Source organism: Oncorhynchus kisutch, linkage group LG5 (genome assembly GCF_002021735.2).
Source record: "Oncorhynchus kisutch isolate 150728-3 linkage group LG5, Okis_V2, whole genome shotgun sequence".
Taxonomy (NCBI): Eukaryota; Metazoa; Chordata; class Actinopteri; order Salmoniformes; family Salmonidae; genus Oncorhynchus; species Oncorhynchus kisutch.
In genome coordinates, this window is record NC_034178.2 from 34,325,100 (window position 1) to 34,352,452 (window position 27,353).

The 27,353-nt window shown below is 42.6% G+C and overlaps 1 protein-coding gene and 1 pseudogene across 2 annotated transcripts in view; both read right to left on the bottom strand.

Annotated features, from left to right (window-relative positions):
• Positions 1-27,353, bottom strand: part of LOC109890940 (caM kinase-like vesicle-associated protein) — an 88,690-nt gene that overhangs the window by 37,444 nt on the left and 23,893 nt on the right. The window lies entirely within an intron of this gene.
• Positions 6,885-27,279, bottom strand: LOC116374108 (uncharacterized; annotated as a pseudogene).

Here is a 27,353-nt window from a genome sequence, read left to right on the forward strand (position 1 = left end):
ACCAGCGTTTCTTAATGTCGCGACCCAAAGACGTACATTTATAATCAATTACTGGAATTGATTTGGCCAAGTACAACTGCTAACTCGGTTCAGTGCGCTCTCAGCTTAGCAGCGGTCCCTGCTCAAGTTTGGCAGCTGCGCGAGTGGGAGAGGTAGAGATGCCTGTGTGCATCGCCGTTTATCGGATCTATTTTCTGCAGTTTTCTTGAAGATCACTCCGCGACCCACACACTGCAGCGATGTCGTTCAAACCGCTGTCATGAAATGGACTCTTACCAGCCACTAGTTCTGACTGAGCTCAATCGTCATGAAACGCAAATACAGCGATGACTTCTTTGTCTCTTTCTTACAAACTTTGAGAAATAATGAGGAGCGCCCACAATGTGTTTTGTGTAGGGAAGCGCTTAGTAATGAGCCTCTCAAAAAGAACAAATTAATAAAACGACACGTCCTGATCAAACATCCAGGCACAACATGACGGTAAACACAGGGAGTCCTTTCAGAACAGGGCAGAATGCTTCAGGAAACAGTGCTTCAGGAAACAGTGCTTCAGGAAACAGTGCTTCAGGAAACAGTGCTTCAGGAAACAGTGCTTCAGGAAACAGTGCTTCAGGAAACAGTGCTTCGACAGTGGAACAGTATGTCAACTAGCAAGGCATTGTCATTTTATAACAGGTGATGATAAGCAGAAGTAAGGGTGTACTATCTCATAGGAGTAGATGTGAGTTTCTCTTTCAAACAATCCCCTGGCCTTGTAACGTTAGCCCAAGCAACCTAGCTGGCTACTGATAGTGCAACCCTAAGAAACAGTACAGATGAAGATGAAAATTTCAGGCCTACTGTACATTTTACTGTAGAAATGATTGTTGAAAACAAGTCTAGGTTAGAACTGTTGCTGTTACAAGTCATATTTTTTATTCTGAACTGGAATAAACTGATTGAAGCAAGATGCTTTTTGAGGCAAACACTTTAACAGTTCTGGGTTGCTCATCTGCAGCAGGAAGCGGTCTCCTGCCTGACTGAGAAAGCAGTAGATGTTCTGATCCAGTTTGGCACCACATACCTATGCAAGTTAGGGTTCTCAAGTACAGGAACATTCTGAGCCCAGAATAGACATGCTTGTTGAAAACTTCAACCAGCCTCACTCCTCATTAGGACTGTGTGTATGTGTGTGTTTTCTGTTATACATCAGTATGATGTGATCAATCTGTTTATTCCAGTTCATAATGAAATTATTTATTGTATTTTAACAGCAACAGATGCTGTTTTTAATGGGGAAAATAAATATGAAAGTATATTTATGGGTATTCCACTGTCGAATTGTTATTTGTTTTTGTCTATATTTCTTCTTTTTTTTGGCATAAGGGCAATGAAATGTATAGATATTTACGTATAGTTGCATATTTTCCAGAGCTTGGGTCCCAGGAAAACACAGAATTTCTCATTTGGGTCCCAGGCTGAAAAAGTTTAGGAGCCCCTGTTGTAGACAATTCTGTGCTTCCAACTTCGTGGCAACAGTTTGGGGAAGGCCCTTTCAAGTTTCAGCATGACAATGCCCCCGTGCAAAAAGCGAGGCCCATACAGAAATGGTTTGTCGAGATCGTGTGGAAGAACTTGACTGGCCTGCACAGAGCCCTGACCTCAACCCCATCGAACACCTTTGGGATAAATTGGAAGGTTGCTGAGGGGAAGACGGCTCATAATAATGGCCGGAAGGGAGTAAATGGAATGGTATCAAAAATGTTTTTCATTTTTTTGATAGCATTCCATTCACTCTATCCCAGCCATTATACTCCATTCCAGCCATTATTATGAGCCATACTCCCCTCAGCAGTCTCCACTGATTGGAACGCTAATTGCGTTCATCAGTGCCAGAACTCACTAGCCCAACATCAGTGCCCGAACTCATTAATGCTCTTGTGGCCGACTCTAAACATTCCAACATCTAGTGGAAAGCCTCCCCAAAGAGTGGAGGCTGTTATAGCGGCGAAGGGAGGACCAACTCCATATTCATTCAGGTGTCCACATACCTTTGGCCATGTAGTGTATGTCTCTAGTTTTTGGGTTTTCTAGTTCATTGGTTGGACCCCCTCCTCTCTCCCCCTCCAAACAGAGCCACTTGCACATCTAAACTCATTAGATTGCTATTCCTCAATGCTGCTTCAGCTACACACTTTAATTGTCTCACATAAATTTGACATTACATGTCTCATGCCACAGATAAGTAATAGCAGACTCAGTTTAAATGTGGGCTCCACACTAATTGAAGGTCCTTCAAAGTGCTGACTACAGTGGTGAGAGTGCAAAATAGAGCCACATTTAGTGCAGTAAATTCAAGAAAGCACATTATGAAAAAAAGATGCCAAGCGAGGAAGGATGCTTCCCATTGAAGTGGTAGGGATGAACCGCTATTGCTGAACTGATGGTAATAGGCGGCAGGGTAGCCTAGTGGTTAGAATGTTGGACTAGTAACTGGATGGTTGCAAGTTCAAAGCCCTGAGCTGACAAGGTACAAATCTGTTGTTCTGCCCCTGAACAGTAATTGAAAATAAGAATTTGTTCTTAACTGACTTGCCTGGTAAAATAAATACTGTACTTTTGTTGAACCTACTGGAATTGCAGTTTTTGAATTTACTCAAATGTGTCCCTAAATAAATATTTTTCCATTTACAAAGCAGTGCATTGAGTTACAGTCATACTATGCCTTGATTGTAAGGGACAGAAACACAAAATGAATTGCATTTTAATTTTTTAATTTTTTATTTCACCTTTATTTAACCAGGTAGGCTAGTTGAGAACAAGTTCTCATTTGCAACTGCGACCTGGCCAAGATAAAGCATAGCAGTGTGAACAGACAACACAGAGTTACACATGGAGTAAACAATTAACAAGTCAATAACACAGTAGAAAAAAAGGGGGAGTCTATATACAATGTGTGCAAAAGGCATGAGGAGGTAGGCGAATAATTACAATTTTGCAAATTAACACTGGAGTGATAAATGATCAGATGGTCATGTACAGGTAGAGATATTGGTGTGCAAAAGAGCAGAAAAGTAAATAAATATAAACAGTATGGGATTGAGGGAGGTAAAATTGGGTGGGATATTTACCGATAGACTATGTACAGCTGCAGCGATCGGTTAGCTGCTCAGATAGCAGATGTTTGAAGTTGGTGAGGCAGATAAAAGTCTCCAACTTCAGCGATTTTTGCAATTCGTTCCAGTCACAGGCAGCAGAGAACTGGAATGAAAGGCGGCCAAATGAGGTGTTGGCTTTGCTTTAGGGATGATCAGTGAGATACATCTGCTGGAGCGTGTGCTACGGGTGGGTGTTGCCATCGTGACCAGTGAACTGAGATAAGGTCGGAGCTTTACCTAGCATGGACTTATAGATGACCTGGAGCCAGTGGGTCTGGCGACGAATATGTAGCGAGGGCCAGCCGACTAGAGCATACAGGTCGCAGTGGTGGGTGGTATAAGGTGCTTTAGTAACAAAACGGATGGCACTGTGATAAACTGCATCCAGTTTGCTAAGTAGAGCATTGGAAGCTATTTTGTAGATGACATCGCCAAAGTCGAGGATTGGTAGGATAGTCAGTTTTACTAGGGTAAGTTTGGCGGCGTGAGTGAAGGAGGCTTTGTTGCGGAATAGAAAGCCGACTCTAGATTTGATTTTAGATTGGAGATGTTTGATATGAGTCTGGAAGGAGAGTTTACAGTCTAGCCAGACACCTAGGTACTTATAGATGTCCACATATTCTAGGTCGGAACCATCCAGGGTGGTGATGCTAGTCGGGCGTGCGGGTGCAGGCAGCGAACGGTTGAAAAGCATGCATTTGGTTTTACTAGCGTTTAAGAGCAGTTGGAGGCCACGGAAGGAGTGTTGCATGGCATTGAAGCTCGTTTGGAGGTTAGATAGCACAGTGTCCAAGGACGGGCCGAAAGTATACAGAATGGTGTCGTCTGCGTAGAGGTGGATCAGGGAATCGCCCGCAGCAAGAGCAACATCATTGATATATACAGAGAAAATAGTCGGCCCGAGAATTGAACCCTGTGGCACCCTCATAGAGACTGCCAGAGGACCGGACAGCATGCCCTCTGATTTGACACACTGAACTCTGTCTGCAAAGTAGTTGGTGAACCAGGCAAGGCAGTCATTAGAAAAACCGAGGCTACTGAGTCTGCCGATAAGAATATGGTGATTGACAGAGTCGAAAGCCTTGGCAAGGTCGATGAAGACGGCTGCACAGTACTGTCTTTTATCGATGGCGGTTATGATATCGTTTAGTACCTTGAGCGTGGCTGAGGTGCACCCGTGACCGGCTCGGAAACCAGATTGCACAGCGGAGAAGGTACGGTGGGATTCGAGATGGTCAGTGACCTGTTTGTTGACTTGGCTTTCGAAGACCTTAGATAGGCAGGGCAGGATGGATATAGGTCTGTAACAGTTTTGGGTCCAGGGTGTCTCCCCCTTTGAAGAGGGGGATGACTGCGGCAGCTTTCCAATCCTTGGGGATCTCAGACGATATGAAAGAGAGGTTGAACAGTCTAGTAATAGGGGTTGCGACAATGGCGGCGGATAGTTTCAGAGATAGAGGGTCCAGATTGTCAAGCCCAGCTGATTTGTACGGGTCCAGGTTTTGCAGCTCTTTCACAACATCAGCTATCTGGATTTGGGTAAAGGAGAACCTGGAGAGGCTTGGGCGAGTAGCTGCGGGGGGGGCGGAGCTGTTGGCCGAGGTTGGAGTTGCCAGGAGGAAGGCATGGCCAGCCATTGAGAAATGCTTGTTGAAGTTTTCAATAATCATGGCTTTATCGGTGGTGACCGTGTTGCCTAGCCTCAGTGCAGGGAGGAGGTCCTCTTGTTTTCCATGGACTTTACAGTGTCCCAGAACTTTTTGGAGTTAGAGCTACAGGATGCAAATTTCTGCCTGAAGAAGCTGGCCTTTGCTTTCCTGACTGACTGCGTGTATTGGTTCCTGACTTCCCTGAACAGTTGCATATCGCGGGGACTATTCGATGCTATTGCAGTCCGCCACAGGATGTTTTTGTGCTGGTCGAGGGCAGTCAGGTCTGGAGTGAACCAAGGGCTATATCTGTTCTTAGTTCTGCATTTTTTGAACGGAGCATGCTTATCTAAAATGGTGAGGAAGTTACTTTTAAAGAATGACCAGGCATCCTCAACTGACAGGATGAGGTCAATATCCTTCCAGGATACCCGGGCCAGGTCATTTAGAAAGGCCTGCTCGCAGAAGTGTTTTAGGGAGCGTTTGACAGTGATGAGGGGTGGTCGTTTGACTGCGGATCCGTAGCGGATACAGGCAATGAGGCAGTGATCGCTGAGATCCTGGTTGAAGACAGCGGAGGTGTATTTGGAGGGCCAGTTGGTCAGGATGACGTCTATGAGGGTGCCCTTGTTTACAGATTTAGGGTTGTACATGGTGGGTTCCTTGATGATTTGTGTGAGATTGAGGGCATCTAGCTTAGATTGTAGGACTGCCGGGGTGTTAAGCATATCCCAGTTTAGGTCACCTAACAGAACAAACTCTGAAGCTAGATGGGGGGCGATCAATTCACAAATGGTGTCCAGGGCACAGCTGGGAGCTGAGGGGGGTCGGTAGCAGGCGGCAACAGTGAGAGACTTATTTCTGGAGAGAGTAATTTTTAAAATTAGTAGTTCGAACTGTTTGGGTATGGACCTGGAAAGTATGACATTACTTTGCAGGCTATCTCTGCAGTAGACTGCAACTGTCCCCAACAAATGAGGGGACATGCAGGGCCTGGGTTTACCTCCACATCACCCGCGGAACAGAGGAGGAGTAGTATGAGGGTGCGGCTAAAGGCTATCAAAACTGGTCGCCTAGAGCGTTGGGGACAAAGAATAAAATGAGCAGATTTCTGGGCATGGTAGAATATATTCAGGGCATAATGCGCAGACAGGGGTATGGTGGGGTGCGGGTACAGCGGAGGTAAGCCCAGGCACTGGGTGATGATAAGAGAGGTTGTATCTCTGGACATGCTGGTTGTAATGGGTGAGGTCACCGCATGTGTGGGAGGTGGGACAAAGGAGGTATCAGGGGTATGAAGAGTGGAACTAGGGGTATGAAGAGTGGAACTAGGGGCTCCATTGTAAACTAAAACAATGATAACTAACCTGAACAACAGTATACAAGGCATATTGACATTTGAGAGAGACATACAGCGAGGCATACAGTAATCGCAGGTGTTGATTGGGAGAGCTAGCTAAAACAGTAGGCGAGACAGCTAGCACAACAACAGCAGGTAAAATGGCGTTGACTAGGCAGAGAGGGTCGGATTAACTACACACAGAGCCTGAGTGCGGCTGGGGACGAAAGATAAAAACATAAACAAACAGAATGGAGTACCGTGATTAATGGACAGTCCAGCAGGCATCAGCTATGTAGCCAAGTGATCAGTGTCCAGCAGGCATCAGCTATGTAGCCAAGTGATCACAGTGTCCAGGGGGCAGCGGTAGATGGGAAAGTGAAGCTAGACTGGCGAGTATTATCCAGGCAAAAAAAAAAATGGCTGGCTGCGCAGAAGGTAAAAGCCGCTAGCACTGACTAACAATGACTAAATAGCTTGTAGCTAGTTAGCTGGTTAGCTTCTGGAGGTTCTTGAATGTGTTCTAAAAATTAAAAATAATAGCGATTCACTTTGACAGCCCTACTACATAATCAATTTAATATGTACAGTTTTCCCCACAGTTTCCCACAGTTTCCCCCATGTTTCACACTTCAACAGGATTTGCAAGTAAGGTAGTCCTCCATCAGCACCTATTTAGTTCTGGGGCAGTGTTACATCAGAGCACAGTAAGTGTGAACCCAACAGACACTCAGTCTTTTCTCTGACACGTAGCTCACTTCACAGCATGTTGCTCTGATTCTGGGAACAGATAACATATAGCTGAGCTCTTAAGACAACTGTCACAAAACACAGTCCTGTCACTGCTACCCATCTTATACCACGGGGAAAAGAGTAACTTTACTAGAAATAGTTCTGCAATACAATTACGATTCAATTCTAGAATTCATTGATATTTCAATGTGTTGTTCTGCAAAACAATTAGCCAAAGCAGTCAGACTGGCACTCTTCTAAATCAAATCAAATCCAATTGTATTTGTCATATACACATGGTTAGCAGATGTTAGTGCGAGTGTAGCGAAATGCTTGTGCTTCTAGTTCCGACAATGCAGTAACAACCAACAAGTAATCTAGCTAACAATTCCAAAACTACTACCTTATAGGCACAAGTGTAAGGGGATAAAGAATATGTACATAAAGATATATGAATGAGTGATGGTACAGAGCGGCATAGGCAAGATACAGTAGATGGTATTGAGTACAGTATATACATATGAGATGAGTATGTAAACAAAGTGGCATAGTTAAAGTGGCCAGTGATACATGTATTACATAAAGATGCAGTAGATGATATAGAGTACAGTATATACGTATACATATGAGATGAATAATGTAGGGTATGTAAACATTATATTAGGTAGCATTGTTTAAAGTGGCTAGTGATATATTTTACATCATTTCCCATCAATTCCCATTATTAAAGTGGCTGGAGTTGAGTCAGTGTGTTGGCAGCAGCCACTCAATGTTAGTGGTGGCTGTTTAACAGTCTGATGGCCTTGAGATAGAAGCTGTTTTTCAGTCTCTCGGTCCCAGCTTTGATGCACCTGTACTGACCTCGCGGGGTGAACAGGCAGTGGCTCGGGTGGTTGTTGTCCTTGATGATCTTTATGGCATTCCTGTGACATCGGGTGGTGTAGGTGTCCTGGAGGGCAGGTAGTTTGCCCCCGATGATGCGTTGTGCAGACCTCACTACCCTCTGGAGAGCCTTACGGTCGGAGCAGTTGCCGTACCAGGCGGTGATATAGCCCGACAGGATGCTCTCGATTGTGCATCTGTAGAAGTTTGTGAGTGCTTTTGGTGACAAGCCGAATTTCTTCAGCCTCCTGAGGTTGAAGAGGCGCTGCTGCGCCTTCTTCACGATGCTGTCTGTGTGGGTGGACCAATTCAGTTTGTCTGTGATGTGTACGCCGATGAACTTAAACTTACCACCCTCTCCACTACTGTTCCATCGATGTGGATAGGGGGGTGTTCCCTCTGCTGTTTCCTGAAGTCCACAATCATCTCCTTAGTTTTGTTGACATTGAGTGTGAGGTTATTTTCCTGACACCACACTCCGAGGGCCCTCACCTCCTCCCTGTAGGCCGTCTCGTCGTTGTTGGTAATCAAGCCTACCACTGTTGTGTCGTCCGCAAACTTGATGATTGAGTTGGAGGCGTGCGTGGCCACGCAGTGGTGGGTGAACAGGGAGTACAGGAGAGGGCTCAGAACGCACCCTTGTGGGGCCCCAGTGTTGAGGATCAGCGGGGTGGAGATGTTGTTGCCTACCCTCACCACCTGGGGGCGGCCCGTCAGGAAGTCCAGTACCCAGTTGCACAGGGCAGGGTCGAGACCCAGGGTCTCGAGCTTGATGACGAGCTTGGAGGGCACTATGGTGTTAAATGCCGAGCTGTAGTCGATGAACAGCATTCTCACATAGGTATTCCTCTTGTCCAGATGCTTATTTAGTTCAGATGTTACAGGTGCCTATTTAGTCCAGATGTTACAGGTTCAATCCAGTCTCCATCTTGTATCTCGGTTCCACAAATAAATATATAACCTCCCCCCTTTCAAGAATGTTATGCTGGAAACAAATTCTTTGAACCAAGTAAAAAAAAGTGTTTCTGCTGTCCATCTGCTCACTACACTGTCACTGTTTTGGATCAAAGAGAAAGTGCAGTCGAAACTATAGCCAAGGTCTCATTACTGTAATTTCTCTGGGTGAGCGAAACAGTGCCCCTCTGTCTCTCTACGTGTAGGCCATTTATCTGATGCTATCTGGTCCAAACAAGTATGACATTGTTGTCGTCCGTAGCATTGAAGACAAGTGAAGCCTGCGAGCATCTGGCCTCCCTTGACAAAAACTTTTTATAAATTGCCAATCAGTGTTGAGCTGTGATTGGTCCTGGCACACCAAAAAAAAGTGTCAAGGGAAATCAGCTTGGATATGGCATCACTCCTATCAAATACCATTGAGAGCATACATCATTGACAGAAAAACTTGAATTGTTGCATCTCGTTGTTTTGTTGTCCTCCGGTGGCTGGTTAACCAGCTCGCTAAAATTGTCCCTTGTCTAAATTAGCCATGGATGGAGATAGGGATTTGGACTTGTTGTTTGACTTAATTATCCTTACTGGCCAATGATTTTAACAGCGATTCTGATCCAACCATTAATTCATACACTGTTATGAACCTGGCCTGAGAGGATGGAAGCTCAATACGTAGCTAAATGTAGAAGGCTAATGTTAACTAGCTAACGTTGCCCATGAATGGAAGTTAGGCTAACGAGGAAGCATTTTAGCCAGGTAGCCTAGGACAACAAAAAATAAAAGCGTGTGCTGTATGACTGAGTGATAGACTGTTTAATCAACATGAAAGAGAGGATGGCAGGGTGAGTCAACATGTTTTTCTACATGCACGAACACGCACACAGAAATCAGAACCATGGACAGTCACATCATATTTAGCTTAAAATTCTAAAAATAAAGAAAAAAGCTGGTGTATCCAAACTTTTGACTGGTACTGTACAGTCAGTGTCCATTTAACCCATCTGAACAGTAGGTTACAGTTCCCATGACCGTGCCATAGGCCTATTTGAAGTCCCTGTCTTCTGACTGTCGAATTGGTAAAGCGCCTCACAATCATCCCACATAACATAAACTATCAGATTATTTGACCACTTCACCAAATCTTTCCCAAACATTACTTTTCTGACCCTCCCTTCTCTTTATTTTCAACTTTTCATTTCGCAGCTTTTCTCTTATTGAATTAAAAGTCAGACATTGTCCTTTTTTGCCTCAGTGGTTCAAAGTGAACTTTTTCTGCCCATTTCCAAAAGCTTTCGGTGATTTCCATGTAGGCTATTTGGCACGTGTAAAATTAGGCCCTAAAGCTAAGGCTTATACACTAATAGCCTACAAATAACGAAATAAAAATGTCAATGTAGCATATAGATATAAATTACACAAGAATTATACATTTATGACTTTTTTTATGTATTGTTTCTCTTTATTCAACACAACCAGCCACCCTTCATCCACACAATATTTCATAACCTTAAATCCTAAACCCACCCTCCCTGCGGTTATAACCACAGGGACTGCGGGTTATGAGTCAACTACATCCCTCCACTGAACTGGAAAAGAGAAGTGCAGAGTGTGAAACATGCCAGAGGAGGTGGAAAAAAACAGAAGACTGATATTTAATCAAGGAAAACCTGCAGGGTTTAGTCTAAACTTCAAGATGGCCAAGACATGAATTGAATATGATAAATCAATTGCTCAAAGCTATAGATGTGGCATGAATATAAATGGTCGTAGCATTATATTGTTTGGCTGTGATATCCTTATCCTGAATAACCCAAAATCCAAAAGGGAGGATACTTTTATGAATATGTTAAAAAGGCAACAGAGCTGTTGATTGCAAAGGTGTGTTGTTTCTTATGCTGCGTACATAACAACGTGGGAAAGTGGACATTTCCAGCTGTGAAGTCATATATACCATTGAACGCATTCAAGTGCTTTGAAGTCGTTGAGAAACGTTGATTGGCTAATGGCCAACAAGCTGTGTCAACCATAAACTAAAAGGACTGCTATCATACTTGTAAACAAATTATATTGTTAAAAAAAATATGAATAGATTGCTTTTTATAAAGAATGTTTGGTTGTTGCTGATATCAAGGTAGGTGACGTCAGAGGTCAGCATGTGGGAGAAGACGGAGCTAAGGGATGATATGCATGTTTCCCACTAGTAATTGACAGTTGGAGGAGTTTTCAAGTGGATTTTTCCCAGTCGTATGTGGGAAATAGCACCTTCCCACCTGGTTATGAATGCAGGTTAAGCCACTAAAGACCTCAATAAGCATTTCTGAGATCAAAACCAAATCAGGACACAACACCTCAGTGTTTAACTCATTGAACTTGCTTGGATCTCCTGTCATGCGGCTGCTGCGGTTCATGAGGAGCATATTATAGTAGTGCAGAAGTGTTGTAGAGGATAAAGTGCATAGTAGTGAGCCAGCAAGAGGGAGTACTGTAGAATTACTGCAGTGGAATCATACACACATGACCTGTACACGATAAGGCCTAGCATAAAGGCAAAGAGCGACTCCCCAACTATTGATGTGTGCATGAGTTGAACACAAAGTAACATATAAATCTATGTGAATTAAGATCGCTATAGCCTAATATTCATAAATAGTGTGTGTATGGCCAGCGGTCATTTGTTTTGATCAGCGGTGCCACCTATTGGTCAAACATTGTCGGAAGGCTAGTAAGGACTAATTTCCTGTGAATAATCCTAATTACGTTTTTTTTTTTGTCTTCCCCCGTTCAAAAAGAAAATCAAAGGGCCATCTGGTCCATTTCCACAGTTTAATCTTGAAAGCCTTGCAGTGTTCATTTGGATTCTCTTTCAATTGGCAAGATCAGTGCTCTTCTACACTACATGTGAGGACAGGGCAGGAGCACCTTGGAGAGACTCATTAAGAGTGTTGCACTGGATTTCAGGGGAGATAGACGCTGGTGGATCTAAAGTGTTATGGAGCCGCTGTTGTTTTGTAGGGGCCTCAGCGTGAAATCAAAGTGAACATTCTTAACGTTGTTGAGTTCTTCTGAGAATGGACAAGCCACGAAAATGGAGCAACTCATTCCAATTCTGCCTCCCAGGTTTTCTCAGTGTATATTTCTTCCAACAACTGGAATAACGATTCCAATGATTCCATGTAATGCATGATTCTGAACATACTCTGGATGACACCCATAAGATTGGGACAATTGAGAATTACTACATCACTCTACAAGTAGCTCGACTCTCTTGTTAAGTTAGATAACTGGAAATTATACTGGGAGTGACACTGCTTTCACTTGTTTACCCACCTCCTATGAAAAACAACAATCCCACGAATATGAAGAGATCTGACCCATAGAGTAAGAGTTAAAGGTAACACATTACGACACGGTCAAAACAGCTGTCAAAACTTGTCCTAACCTGTCATAATATGGTCATGACGCTGTCATGACACATATATTTAGACCTGTTGTGACACCTACATAAGAGTGTCAAAACCCACAAAACCTACCACAGTAGTTATTTTATGGCTGGTTATGACACCTATTTCTCGTGTGTGTTTTTTCTAGTAATACATTGTTATTGATTATTGCATTGCTGAGTTTTGAGTTTGCAAGAAAGGCATTTCACTGTACTTGTGCATGTGACATCAAACTTGAATCTTGAAGCATAAGAGTGTCAAAACCCACAAAACCTACCACACAAGGCAAAACCTTCCATTACACCATAGCCTACTTGTCACCAGTGTGTTGTTGTTATATAACATTCTCTGACATGTACCATATTAAACTATCATTGTAATTGTGCACACATTGATGTCACAAATGCATCTATCCCAATGCTCTGTTTCTGATAACTGGGATGAATTTTTCAATATATTTTTTTATTTAACTAGGAAAGTCAGTTATGAACAAATTCTAATTTACAATGACGGCCTACCCCGGCCAAACCCTAACCCGATGCTAGGCCAACTGTGGGCCGCCCTGTGGGACTCCCAATCACGGCCAGTTGTGATACAGCCGGGAATAGAACCAGGATCTGTAGTGATGCCTCTAGCACTGAGATATAGTGCATTAGACCGCTGCGCCAGTCGGGAGCCCAAATTAATGTAGGAGCAAATTTCAGGAGCAGGACAAGACACCGTGTTTTTGACTGATGACTGACATAAGGGCATGTACAGTTGAAGTCGGGAAGTTTACATACACTTAGGTTGGATTCATTAAAACTTGTTTTTCAACCACTCCACAAATTTCTTGTTAACAAACTATAGTTTTGGCAAGTCGGTTAGGACATCTACCTTGTGCATAACACAAGTAATTTGTCAACAATTGTTTACAGACAGATTATTTCACTTACAATTCCCTGTATCACAATTCCATTGGGTCAGAAGTTTACATACACTAAGTTTACTGTGCTTTTAAACAGCTTGGAAAATGATGGCATGGCGTTAGAAGCTTCTGATAGTATAATTGACATAATTTGAGTCAATTGGAGGAGTACCTGTGAATGTATTTCAAGGTCTACCTTCAAACGCAGTGCCTCTTTGCTTGAAATCATGGGAAAATCTAAATAAAATCAGCCAAGACCTCAAGAAAAAAAATTCATCCTTGGGAGCAATTTTCAAACGCCTGAAGGTACCACGTTCATCTGTACAAACAATAGTAGGCAAGTATAAACACCATGGGACCACGCAGCCGTCACACTTCCAAAGTTGTGGCAAAATAGCTTAAGGACAACAAAGTCAAGGTATGGGAGTGGCCATTACAAAGCCCTGACCTCAACCCCATAGAAAATTTGTGGGCAGAACTGAAAAAGCGTGTGCGAGCAAGGCCTACAAAACTGACTCAGTGTCATCAGCTCTGTCAGGAGAAATGGGCCAAAATCTACCCAACATATTGTGGGAAGCTTGTGGAAGGCTATATGAAATGTTTAACCCAAGTTAAACAATTTAAAGGCAATACTACCAAATACTAATTGAGTGTATGTAAACTTCTGACCCACTGGGAATGTGATGAAAGAAATAAAAGCTGAAATAAATAATTCTCTCTACTATTATTCTGACCTTTCACATTCTTAAAATAAAGTGGTGATCGTAACTGACCTAAGAAATGGAATTTTTTCTAGGATTAAATATCAGTAATTGTGAAAAACTGAGTTTAAATGTATTTGGCAAAGGTGTATGTAAACCTCCGACTTAAACTGTACCTGATAGGCCTATCTGGTTTATATTATTCTGATGGTCATAATGCTTCTAGACAGTGTCATAGTGTATTTTCTTAGTCCAAGTAAAGGTCATATTGCTTCATGACAGTGTCATAAAATAACACAATATACAAAAGGTGTAAATATATTGGTCATGACAGTGTTAGGACTATATTATGACAGGTTATGACAAGTTATGTCAGCTGTTTATGACATATTATGACATGGTTATGACCATGGCATAACGTGTTATGACCCAGGGTGTCAAAGTAAAGTGTTTACAAGTTATACTTTAGGTTACTACACATTAACACATGGACCACTGGGGGTTAATTACATTCATACTGCTCTACCTTTATCTCTTAAATATCTGCTCACTGAGCACTCCCATTCACCCCACACATCAGTGGTAGTATTAGCTGGATGAGGAAAGCGTTTTTTCAGATACTCTTACGATAGGAGAGGAGTTTTTCTATCCAAAGCAAAAATAATAAAGAGACTTAGTGGGATGTTTTGTCAGCTTTGGGAGCTGAAAAAGCAATCTCCTTACAGCACAAGCTGAAATGCTGCATTGTAGTGTCCTTCATCCCTAAATCTAGGCTTCATAACTACAAGGTAAGCACAGAACCACAATATACTGCAACAGTCCAAGAGACTCTCTGCTGCTGAATCTGTTGCTGCTGGTTGGTTGAACGATAAGTAAAATAGCACCTTTAAATTACTAGTTTCCCTTAAAATGACCTGTTCCCTTAAATAGCCAAGCTATGTGCAAAGGATCCATTACTGAACTGGTGGAGACTTGTTCATTGGATTGGGCACAGCTTGATGATTTCAGGTGGCGTGGGGTTAATATGGCCATTGTAACACTTTCCAAGATTCTAATTACGTTCATCTTTGTCCCTCTTAAATCTGTATCTAGGGCTGACAAAGGACATAAAGCATTGAACAAAGGCAGGGACAATCCAAAGGGTATATAAAACCAGATAAAGGCATTAAAACACGAGGCAAAGTTATTGCACTGTAGGACTATAGTGTATGCTAATGGTACGTACATTATGGCCTGAACCATATTGATCAAAAGGGTGTATTGTATAAACACATCACTTAGTATTTATATGAAAAACACATGATACCAAGGGAAGTAAGGCAACAGGGCTGGATGGTGGATGGTGTATGTGTTGAGCTCAGGGCCAGGGGAAAGACACAAGAAGGGGTTGAGAGCTGCTCTGCATATGGCCCAGAGTCCTGGATAAATCATGTTACCCCCTGCCCACCAGTTTCCCTCCAGAGCCAACCAAACCCTGTCCTCATGCTGAGGGCACTTTCTGACTAATACACTTAGGGACACACACACACAGTACGTCATTGTGTTTGACACACAACCCAAAATGTAAATCATTATGGGCACTGATGCATGTCTCACACACACAGTGAGATCACATTTGTTCTGTCCCTAGATATGCACCAAGGTCTAAGATGGTTTGGCCCAACCAACAGCCAGCCTCCTCCTCCTGCCTCTATGCTGCCTTTTTTTCTCCCCCTCAGACCAAGGCAGTTTATTGTGCACTCTACACTGGGATGGTTGCTGAAGTGTGTCTTCATCCCTGCACCAAGCTCAGGCTTTAATGTTTAACTTGAATGTTGCGGATGGGCCATCCTCCCCTGGGTGACAGTAGTTTAGAGCAGTGAAGACTAAATGTGTCTTTGTCGGCTATTTCCGAAAGGGTATGATCCTGTCAGTGATGCATATAAGATCCACACTGCAGCCAAAAATCCGCTATTACATAAACATTCAGCATATTTACACTGTAACTTGAAGTAGACTACAACTGGCAAGGCAGGCGCAATAGATTCAGCAGATTGAAAACTGAGTCAGGCTCATTTCAAAATTCAGCAGAAAAGGGGTACAGTACAAATGTGAGCTGAGAGAATTGGGGCCAGGGAAATGAAAGCCCATGGGTCAGTGTTCTGAGGCAACAGGCTTGCCCTATACAGTGTATGTTAATGGTGCTGGGAGAGCAGCCTCACTGGCATTGCGCTACAAAACCTTCTATCCACCATAAAGCTGCAACTTTGCTTCCTTACTCCTACGTGGATGACAAAGCACACATCTGGGGCCCTTCTCCAGTCAATTGTAGCAGTCTGAATCTAAAAATATGTCCTTTGTGATTCGTAGTCTAGAGGCACTGATACAATTCATCCTCTCTGGGTACTGTAGCGCTGCTCAGTGCAGAGCAGCGATTGTATGGTCGGCCCTAGCCTTTTGGGTTTTATAACAAATTTCATGCAATTCCACTCATTTTGCCGAGGGGGAGAGAGAACATTTTTGCAGATTTTTGCCATGCGGTGGAGTTAAAATGTTGTAGTTTAAAGCAAATTGCTTGCAATTCTACACACTTTGCCAAGACTTATACCATGTTAATAATAATTGAGTGAAAGTGACTAACAAAATCAATGGGGGTCCCATGGAGGTCAGGGCCCCTGGGCCACTGCCCTGTGTGCCCAGTCGGGCATGATTAATACAAGTTTAGATATGTGGCTAAGCGTTTGGAGCCGTCGCTGAGAGAAAGGCTCACGTAACACACAGGGAACAGGCAGTCAAGGCAGAGCAGAGGGAGGTGACTCATAGCATGTGACAGGGGTCAGGAGGATGTGGTGAGATGCAGGGTTGGGTAAGTTACTTTCTTCTTACTTATTTGTTGTTGTTGTGTATTTTACCAAATGTTTCTCCATAATTTCGATCTTGTCTCATCGCTGTAACTTCCCAACGGGCTCGGGAGAGGCGAAGGTCGAGTCACCAAACCATGTTTCTTAACACCCGCCCGCTCAACCCGGAAACCAGCTGCACCAATGAGTCGGAGGAAACACCGTTCAACCGACGACTGGGGTCAGCCTGCAGGCGCCCGGCCTGCCACAAGAAGTTGCTAGAGCGCGATGAGCCAAGTAAAGCCCCCTCGGCCAAACCCTCCCCTAACCCGGATTATGCTGGGCCAATTGTGCGCCGCCCTATAGGACTCCCAGTCACGGACGGTTGTGACACAGCTTGGGATCGAACCCAGGTCTGTAGTGACGCCACTAGGGAGGCCGGTAGGTTCCTTTCTAAATGTAATCGATTACAGTTACTAGTTACCTGTCCAAAATGTTCATCAGTAACCTAACTTTTGGATTACTTTCCCCCGTAAGAGGCATTAGAAGACAAAAATAAACATTATCAATTGAACAACATCTATTGAAGGATAAATCAATGTTAGAGACATCAGATAATAATATGATTAGGCTATATCTTTAAATAAAAAATCTATATCATTCCAATTCAATTACCCCTTGATCATCAAGAATACGACTTGTAAATAGGGATATGTACAGTACAGTGCTTTCAGAAAATATTCACACCCATTGACTTTGTCCTAATTTAGTTGTTACAGCCGGCATTTTAAATGGCTTCAATTGAGATTGAGTGTCACTAGCCTACATACAATACCCCATAATGTCAAAGTGGAGTTATGTTTTTCAAAATTTTTACAAATTAATTAGAAATGAAAAGCAGAAATGTCTCGAGTCAGTAGGTATTCAACCCCTTTGTTATGGCAAGTCTAAATAAGTTCATGGGTAAACATTTGCTTAACAAGTCACAGAACAAGTTGCATGAACTCACTATGTGTGCAGTAATAGTGTTTACCATGATTTTTGAATGACTACCTCATCTCTATACCCTACACATACAATAATCTGTAAGGTCCCTCAGTTGAGCAATGAATTTCAAACACAGATTCAACCACAAATACCAGGGAAGGTTTTCCAATGCATCGCTAAGGCACCTATTGGTTGATAGGTGGGGAAAAAAGAAGCAGACATTGAATATCCCTTTAAACATGGTGAAGTTATTAATTACACTTTGGATGGTGTATCAGTAAAAAAATACAGGTGTCCATCCTAACTTAGTTGCTGGAGAGGAAGGAAACCGCTCAGGGATTTCACCATGACTCCAATGGTGACTTTGAAACCGTTACAGAGTTTATTGGCTGTGATATGAGAAAACTAAGGATGGATCAATAACATTGTAGTTACTCCACAATACTAAGGTAAATGACAGAGTGAAAAGAAGGAAGCCTGTACAGCATAAAAATATTCCAAAACAAGCATCCTGATTGCCATTAGGCACTAAAATAAAACTGCAAAAAATGTGGCAAAGAAATCAACTTTATGTAATGAATACAAAGCTTTATGTTTGGGGCAAATCCAACACAACACATCACTGAGTAACAATATTCACGTGGCTCGTTTCAGGAAACTAGGAGTATGTCGCACATCACTACTTCACAGGAGCGCCATTTGAATGTAACATTTTGGGGGGATCAAAATGAATTTTTTTGGCAGGAATGCCTTCTCGAACATGTGAACTTTCATGTGCCTTAATAACAAATTTGTATGCCATCTGTAAATACGAATACAATTGTTAAATTACGAGCCTAGTTGGTTTAGCCATGGAAAAGGTTAGGAACCTTCCCACTAGCCATGATTGGCTGAGATAATGGATGGGCTGGACATGCCGAGAGATGAGTTCGGATTGGTCTGCCATTTAGTGCGCTTCTGTCTATAACATGAGCTGGTCAGTATTTGTATGTAATCCATTCTAACGTGGCTTTTTTTTAAGATATCAAAGTGTTGCACTCCACTTTCTGGAGGACCGAGTTTTGAAATCAGTGGAAGGCCCGGTGGAATTAGAGCATGATAGCTAAGTGGATGGAGAAATTCTGGCATTTGATTGCAAATATGCAGAGAGAGTCGAAAAGAGAACACACAAAAGGCTGTATAAAACACCAGTCTCTGGATTACATCTTCAAACAGAGAGGGAGAAGTGTCCATTCATGTATACGGGTAAGATAGTCTAGCTAGCTACATTTTCAGACATTACACATTTCTAATTTTCATTTAGAGTTACAGCGTACTGTTAAGTAGTTGGCTAATGTTAGCTGGCTGGCTTGCTAGCTAACGTTACGTGTATGATCTGTGTAGTAAAATTATTCATATCTCAGAGCCATTTGCATTGCTAGTTATAACCTAATGACAGCTAGCTAATATTGAACCTAGTTGGTTAGCTACCTGCAGATTCATGCAGTTTAGTAATGTTATGAGTTGGGATTATGGTTTATTGTTTAGCAATCTAGCTACAAGTCTAAACAAAAGACTCCACTATGCAAGTAACCATTTCAATAGAATGTTCATGATGTCACTGCGACTACTGTCAATAGACGTAGCTGGCAAATTCGCTCAGGCTTTCTACTCCGATTTAAGAGCACTCTCATCTGAGGGTACCAGAGCGCCGAACAACTGACGAATTTACGAACACTCAATACCCGTTGAATATGGCCGGTGTCAGTAAACGTCGGCAACAAAGGGTCATTAAATTGTTGCCAGCAGTACAATTACAGTCACCAATGCTCTGGAAACATAAAAACAGCATAACCAGCTCTGCTAAAGTGAGTAAAATGGTCAGAGTGAGCTGTTATCTTATGTGTCTGGAAGTAGCTAGCAAGCTAGACAACATTAGCCAGTTAGCTTGGGAGCTTGACTGCTGTTAGGGCAGAACACTCAGATCAACCCTACTGCTCAGCCAGAGCTGCGCTCTGAACACTCCAAAAGTGAAACGCTCGGAATTTACAACCGAACAATCTGACAATGAGTTTACGAACACCCAGGACACACTCTGGCACTCCAGATTGAATTTACGAATACACCTGTAGTATAAACCAGCCTTTAGTCTTGAAATCTTTGGTTGTTTAGTACATGGCCTCACATATGAATCTTTAAAGAGATGGGTGGGGCTAAGGCTTAAGAGGGTGCGAACAATGCTGAATGGGTGTAGACAAAGAAGAGCTCTCCAGTAGGTTTACCAAAACATTCAAGGGCCATTTTCTCAAAAGTGAGGTTACCAGTTTATTCACTTTCAAAGCACAATTCCTTTCCCATTGTTCCTCAACTGTAGTGTATGATATACAATTTTCTAGCTCTGAGTCACTACTTTTATCCAACGTAAAAAACACAATTTCCAATTTTGCTACATAAGACCGAAGCCAATCGGTCACATATTTTCAAGCATGGTGGTGGCTGCATCATGTTATCGGTATGCTTGTCATCGGCAAGGTCTTGGAAGTTTTGGGGATAAAAATAAATGGAATATAGCTAAGCACAGTCAAAATCATGGAGGAAAACTTGGTTGTCTGCTTTCCAACAGACACTGGGAGACAAATGAATCTTTCAGCAGGACAATAACCTAAAACACAAGACCAAATATACACTGGAGTTGCTTACCAAGACAACATTGAATGTTCATATGTCACTTAGTTATAGTTTTGACTTAAATCGGCTTGAAAATCTATGGAAAAATTTGAAAATGGAAGTCTAGAAATGATCAACAACCAACTTGACATGGCTTTAAGAATGTTAAAAAGAAAAATTTGCAAATGTTGTACAATCCAGCTGTGCAACGCTCTTAGAGACTTACCCAGAAAGACTCACAGCTGTAAACACTGCCAAAGGTGATTCTAACACGTATTTACTCAGAGGTGTGAATACGTATGTAAACTAGATATTTCTGTATTTCATCTTCAATAAATTTGCTAACATTTCTAAAAACATGTTTCAACTTTGCCATTATGGGGTATTGTGTGTAGAAAAAATATATTTAATCCATTTTGAATTCAGGCAGTAACACAACAAAATGTGGAATAAATCAAGGGGTATGAATAAATTATTTTTCCTGAGCATAACCCAAAAACTCAGGAGCCTACTCTGTTGTTTATTATTTTGTTGTCATGGAGGACTGATTGGACTCATTGCTCCGAGTTGAAAAAATAAATGCTGCTCTCATGGAATGGCATGCTTTAAGGACTACCAACTAAAAAGTGCTATTTGCATGTGAAAAATTATTGCTATATAATGCATTTGCTATAGGCCTATTGTTTACGTTTTTATTGGTGACTGTTACGGATACAGTTATCCTGTGTGTGTGTATCCTGTGTGTGTGTTTCTTTTCTCTCCTTCTCCCCTCACAGGTGAAAATCATCACTCCCCAATCAGTCAACAATCAATCATCAATCAGAAGACACACCTCCTCCTATTTCCTACCCTATCACAGTTCCTTCCCCATGGTTTAAAAACCCCATCATTTGTTTGCTCTAGAGCTAGCTCAATCTCTCTGTAAATGCCATGTATGTAGAGCTCTGTGTTTCACTCTCTCTTTGTCTTAAACCTCTCTTTTGTTTGAGCACCTCCATAGCACTTTGTCATCACCTGTGAGTATTGTTTTGGTTATGGTGTTTGTTTGTTGCTGGTGGGAAAAGGGGGAAACCAAGACAAGTCGCCCATGGGCATACACTACCCGTAGGTGAACTTTGTTAAATACACTAGTTAGAACTGGGCGGACCACCCACTATTTTTGGTTAGTTAGCTGTTGTTAAAGTAGGCTAGTCTAGCTTAGGGGTGTTTTGTATATTTATTGTTTCTTTCCTTGGGTCCAGCTCAGCCCCTTTTCCTGCTCCCCCCATTACCGTGTGTTTATAAATAAACTTTGAGTTTGACGGTAGATTTCAGTTGTCCTGGTTATTTCGTTCACACTTTTACTTTGTCACAATTATAATTTGCATGAGTTATGTTACGGGTCTCATTACCATCCCCCCCCCTAGACTGTCGGGCCAAAAGGGATTCGTAACAGTGACACTTTGATATCTCGATAATTTCCTGCTGTTTAACTTTATCAAAAGTGCTTGAGCATGTGTCCATTAGGCTCATGAAAAACAATTCATCAGCACAAATTAGATTGAGCAATAAAACCCCCACTTGTGTTTTTCTTAAAATAAACTAGTTTTGGCCAGTATGGAGAACAATACTATGGAGGAGTTGGGAGGAAATCCCAAAAACTTTTATTCCATAGGCCGAAAATGCAAAATGCAGCAGTTGCAAGAGTGTATTTGTCACTGGTTGCAAAAACAAAGATTTGTTTTGCCACCAGGCAGCTTAAAATTCTTCAATTGAACCATTATTGGGTTAAAATACACATACATTTGAACAGCCAGCCACAACAACCACAATCAGTAAGCTGCAAATACTGTAGCTACATGAGATAGCAGCAGTGTGATACACATCAATACACTATGTAGATATCAATAATAAGTGATATCCGTATCACCCATAGGCTACCCCACTGCTGTCGTCCTTTCCACCATGTGTTGATTCAAGTTGGATAATCTTTGGATACCGACAGCCTTCGCTCCATTGGAAGACACAGCTTGGACTGTAGCCTACAAAAGCCTATTCTGGCTCTTTACCCGGGATCCATCAAACGCATTTGGTGTATCAGCATAGTGGTTGGTCTCTGACCTGTGGTCAGACTCGCTCAGGTGGATTTTTTTTAAACTTGTGCCTTTTTTCAATGCTGATTTGAATGTCATTGAGAAAACAAAAGTGCCCAACATTTTTTTTCGCAAACATCCTTTCTGAATTTAAAGAGTAATCCTAAAAGCAATCATCTACTTTTCAAAAGTATCTAATTAAATTACAAAATGTTTTCTGGTAACGTTACAGATTACTGTTACAATGGCTCTCTATTTCTGTCTGGTTCTGGCAATCTTCTCCGCCGTGCCCCAGTGCTGCTGATGTTGTTGGAGCTCTGTCTCGAGTGTTCTTTGACACATTGTCTAGGGCCTCCCCCCTCTTATGTTTGCCCTCTGGATTCCAATGGACAGCTATTCTTTGGATGGTGTCTGTGCTCTTTCTCAGGTTGTGTCCAATCCAGCTCCAGCGACGTCTCTTGAGTATGGCATCCAGAAATTCCTCTTTCGTCGGTCTGAGGAAGTTGATGTTTGATATTGTGTTAGGCCAGAAGATGTGCATTCTGCGGAGACAAGTTTTGTGGACGGTAGATCGTTTTTCAGGTCAAGTAAAAGATAAAGGGGAAAATTTACTTGATGTTTTTTTGCAACTGGCCCTTTTTGCAAAGAGGCCCTTTATCTACTTCCCCAGAGTCAGATGAACTCGTGGATAACATTTTTGTGTCTGTGTCCAGTATGCAGGAAGTTAAAGGTAGTTTTGTGAGCCAATGCTAACTAGTAATAGCACAATGATTGGAAGTCTATGGGTATCTACTAGCAAACTAGAAGGGTGCACATGAGGTCCCTTAAGTGCTTCATTTGGGATGGATAGCAATGCAAACACTATTTGTGGAGGTGAATGTTGCTTTCCTCTGCCCTGGTTTCAAAAGAAAAACATCCGCTAGCTAGTTAGCTACTTAGATAAACAATGGAAAGTACACAATCCATGGCTATAAAGCTTGCTGGCTAGCTAGCTACCTACGATGTAAATTATATTGAAGTGCTGGAAAGTAATAGTTACTTTTTCTCAACTTGTTTCTATGTAGAATAACCATGTTTTATTATCTTCTGAATCAAAAATGTTTCTCCTGTCTTCAATGTAGATGTTTTATTTTGCGATCTCCTAAAATAAATGTGATCTCTTTGACGAGACATTCATTCAGTGAATCAGGTCATCTCCATATTAGCCCGTGACTCTTTCTGCCATACATGCCTTCAGACTACCGTAATACCATTAAATTATTCCCTTACCTAAGGAAATGTTTAAGGGGCTATATGCAACACCCTTAATAATCAATTTCCTTAGGAAAGGGATAATTATTCCTTAAGGTAAACCCTTAAGTGAAACACTTGAGTTTTTATGTAACCAGGCCCAGGTCTTGTTCCTTGATTTTGACTGCTTTTTCTGTTGATGTAGATGGGCATGATCTTTGTTTTGCTGCAGTTTATTACCAGCCGACTTGCTGGCCAAAGGACTGGAGTCTGTCAGTTTTGTCTTTTAGATGATGGTGTGTGTGTAATAGAAGTCAAGGTTTTCTGGAATAGAATACAAGGTCCATCGTATTCCTCTTGCCTGATCTTCTGTTGTTCACTGCATGACCCAGTCTATTGCCAGGTTGAAGAGTAAGGCTGACATCACACAACCTTGATGAACTCTAGACTTCACAACAAAGTGTGTGTTTGTTCTCAGAGTGCATGATAAGTTGCTGTAAAACTGTTTCTTGGTGTTAACAACATGGGTGGGGATTCTATGAATTCTTAAGAGTTTCCATAGTCTTTTGCAGTGGATGCTGTCGAAAGCCATCTAGAAGTTAATAAAGTTGATGTATAGCTGCTGTTGCCACACACTACATTGCTCAATGATGATCCTGAGGGCAAAGATCTGGTCTGTACAGCTCCTTCCTCCCTTAAAATCTACTAGTTCGTTCCTAAGCACTGTCTACAGCTGAAGACAGGAGGATTATTTAAGATACTGTATCAAAAGGTAGGGTTTCAGATTGGGATGCACGGTATATCGGTGAACATATCAGAATTGGACGATATTAGCTGAAAATGCCAACATCGGTTTTGGCCAATGTCTAGTTTCAACGCTCCGATGCGCAAAACAGATGTCAAAGCTGACATGCATACCTATATAACGTAGATACATGACATATTGACGACACATAAAATTTGTGCTACACGTGTAACACAGCATTCCTAAACTAGCCCACAATGTCTGCTGTGTGGCTCAAGCAGTCATTTGAAAGAGTAACAAAATTTCAGCAAGACAACTCAAAGGCAAAATCCATTAAAGCCAAGATAATGGAATTCATTGCTCTTGACAATCAACCGTTCTCTGTCGTGGGTGATGTTGGCTTTCGCCGACTAGCCGAGCACCAGTAAACACTACCAAGTGCGCCATTTTTCAGATGTTGCCCTACTGGAGTTACACAGTAATGGTGTCACTACTATTAGCTTCACGACATACATACTATGGAACGTCAAAAAGATACAGTAGCACTGTCAATGCTGTACAAAAAAGTCTGCAAACACCGGCTACGAACGATGTGTTTACAATACCGCATTGGTAATAAAGCATCATTTGTTCTATCGCAACTTCTGGGGTAGCTAGCTTTAGCTTGGTACCTAGCTAGCACCAATACAACTAGCCTGAAAACAATGACCATTAGAACCTGCAATCATTTTCATTATTCTTAGCAATGATTTAGGAATCCTTGTGAGTAAGTATTAGCTAGGTTGCCACTTGTTGTTCGCCGATTGAAATTGACTTCAGTTCATGAACATAAATAGCTAGACAGCAACTTAACCCTGTTGCCCAAAGCTAACGTTGTAAGCAGCCAGCAACTTAACCCTGTTGCCCAAAGCTAACGTTGTAAGCAGCCAGCAAGCTTTTTCTGGCTACTGAGGCTCATGTGTTGTGAAGCTAGCCACAATAAGGATTAGGCACAATAGTGGAATTTGCTAACTATAGCTACTGAAACAGAGTGTTATTTGACGTGTATATTTTTTGACACGCAAAGACCCAAATGGCGTACCATAGAAATCCTGGTTGAGAATGAAACGACTGAGCAAATGAACAACGAACCAGCACAGCAAGTAAGTGAAAGAAATAGGTTTTGATAATGTTTTACTGGCAATGGGGAAATATGCAAATGCCAACAAAATAACTTTTTGGTCAGTGTGGTGTGTGTGTGTGTAACCTTTATTTAACTAGTCTAGTCAGTTAAGAACAAATTCTCATTTACAATGACGGCCCGGACGATGCTGGGCCAATTGTGCGCCGCACTATGGGACTCCCAATCACGGCCGGATGTGATACAGCCTGTATTCGAACCAGGAACTGTAGTGACGCCTCTTGCACTGAGATGCAGTGCCTTAGACCGCTGTGTCCGTGTGTGTGTGAACTATTTAACTGTACTAGAATGCTTAAAAGGCCACTAAAATTGTAAATTTCGGGTATCGGGTTTTTTTGTCAAGGAAAATATTGGATATCGGTATCGGCCAAAATTGTCAAATCGGTGCATCACAAGTTTCAGATGTTTTCCGAAAACGACCAGGGACTCTGCTATCCTAGCTTCAGGGAGAAGCTGGTTCCACCATTAGTGTGACAGGACAGAGAAGAGCTTGGACTGGGCTGAGCAGGAGCTGCCTTCCCATAGGAGTGGGAGGGCCAAGAGACCTGAGTTGGCAGAACAGAGTGCTCAGGTTGGGGTGTAGGGTTTGAGTATAGCCAGAAAGCAGGGAGTGGCAGTTCCTCTTGCTGTTCCGTAGGTTAGCACCATCTTGTAGTGGATGCGAGCTTCGACTGGAAGCCAGTGGAGGGTGCGGAGGAGCGGGGTGCCATGATAGAATTTGGGAAGGTTGAAAACCAGGCGGACTGAAGCGTTCTGGATAAATTGCAGCGGTTTGATGGCATAAGCAGGGAGCCCAGCCAACAGCGAGTTGCAATAGTCCAGACAGGAGATGACAAGTGCCTGGATTAAGACCTGCACCGCTTCCTGTGTGAGGTAAGGCCGTACTCTACGGATGTTGTAGAGTATGAACATTCAGGAGCAGGTCACTGCTATGATGTTTGCAGACAATGACAGGGTGCTGTCCAGGGTCACGCAAAGGTTATTTGCACTCTGGGAGGGCAACACTGTGGAGTTGTCAACCAGGATGGAGAAGTCTTTGAGCGAGCAGGCCTTCTCCGGGAGGAAGAGCAGTTCCGTCTTGTCGAGGTTGAGCTTGAGGTGGTGGGCCGACATCCAAGTTGAGATATCTGCCAGGCACGCAGATATGCGTGACCCTCCTTTGTCAGAAGGGGGAAGGAGAAAAGTAGAGTGTCATCCGCATAGCAACGATAGACGACAACGTGACGATATGACGGAGCCAAGTGACTAGGTGTATAGAGAAGAGGAGAGGGCCTAGAACCGAGTCATTGAGGACACCACTAGTGAGAGTACGTGGTACAGACACAATTCTTCTCCATGTCACCTGAAAAGAGTGGCCTGCCAGGTAGGATGCAATCCAAGAGTGTGCAGAGCCTGAGACTCCCAGCCCTGAGAGGTTGGGGAGGAGGATCTGATGGTTCATGGTGCCGAAGGCCGAGGATAGACCTAAGAGGATGAGAACAGAAGAGAGAGTCAACGTTGGCAGTGCAGAGAGCCTCCTTGACACAGAGAAGAGCAGTCTCGGGTTGAGTGACCGGTCTTGAAGGGTTAGGGTAAAGAAGATCGTTAGAGAACGTTGATCAGAGACAGCACGCTCAAGTGTTTTGGAAAGAAAATAAAGGATAAAGGTCTATATTTTTTGATGTCAGATGAGTCGAGTGTTGGTTTCTTGAGGAGGGGAGCAACTCAGGCCATTTTGAAGAGGGGACGCAGCCAGTGGTCAGGGATGAGTTAAAACCAATAAGCCTTACTGGCTTAAATTAAAATAAAAAATGCTTCCTCTTCACACCATTTAATGTGAACATTCTATGACTGTTTTCACATTGACCATAGCAAAGGTACATTTTCGAGAGTCTCGAGAGGTATCGATTCTGAAGTCAAACTGTTGTGTAAACTTGCTCAATTATTACGTCTCGAG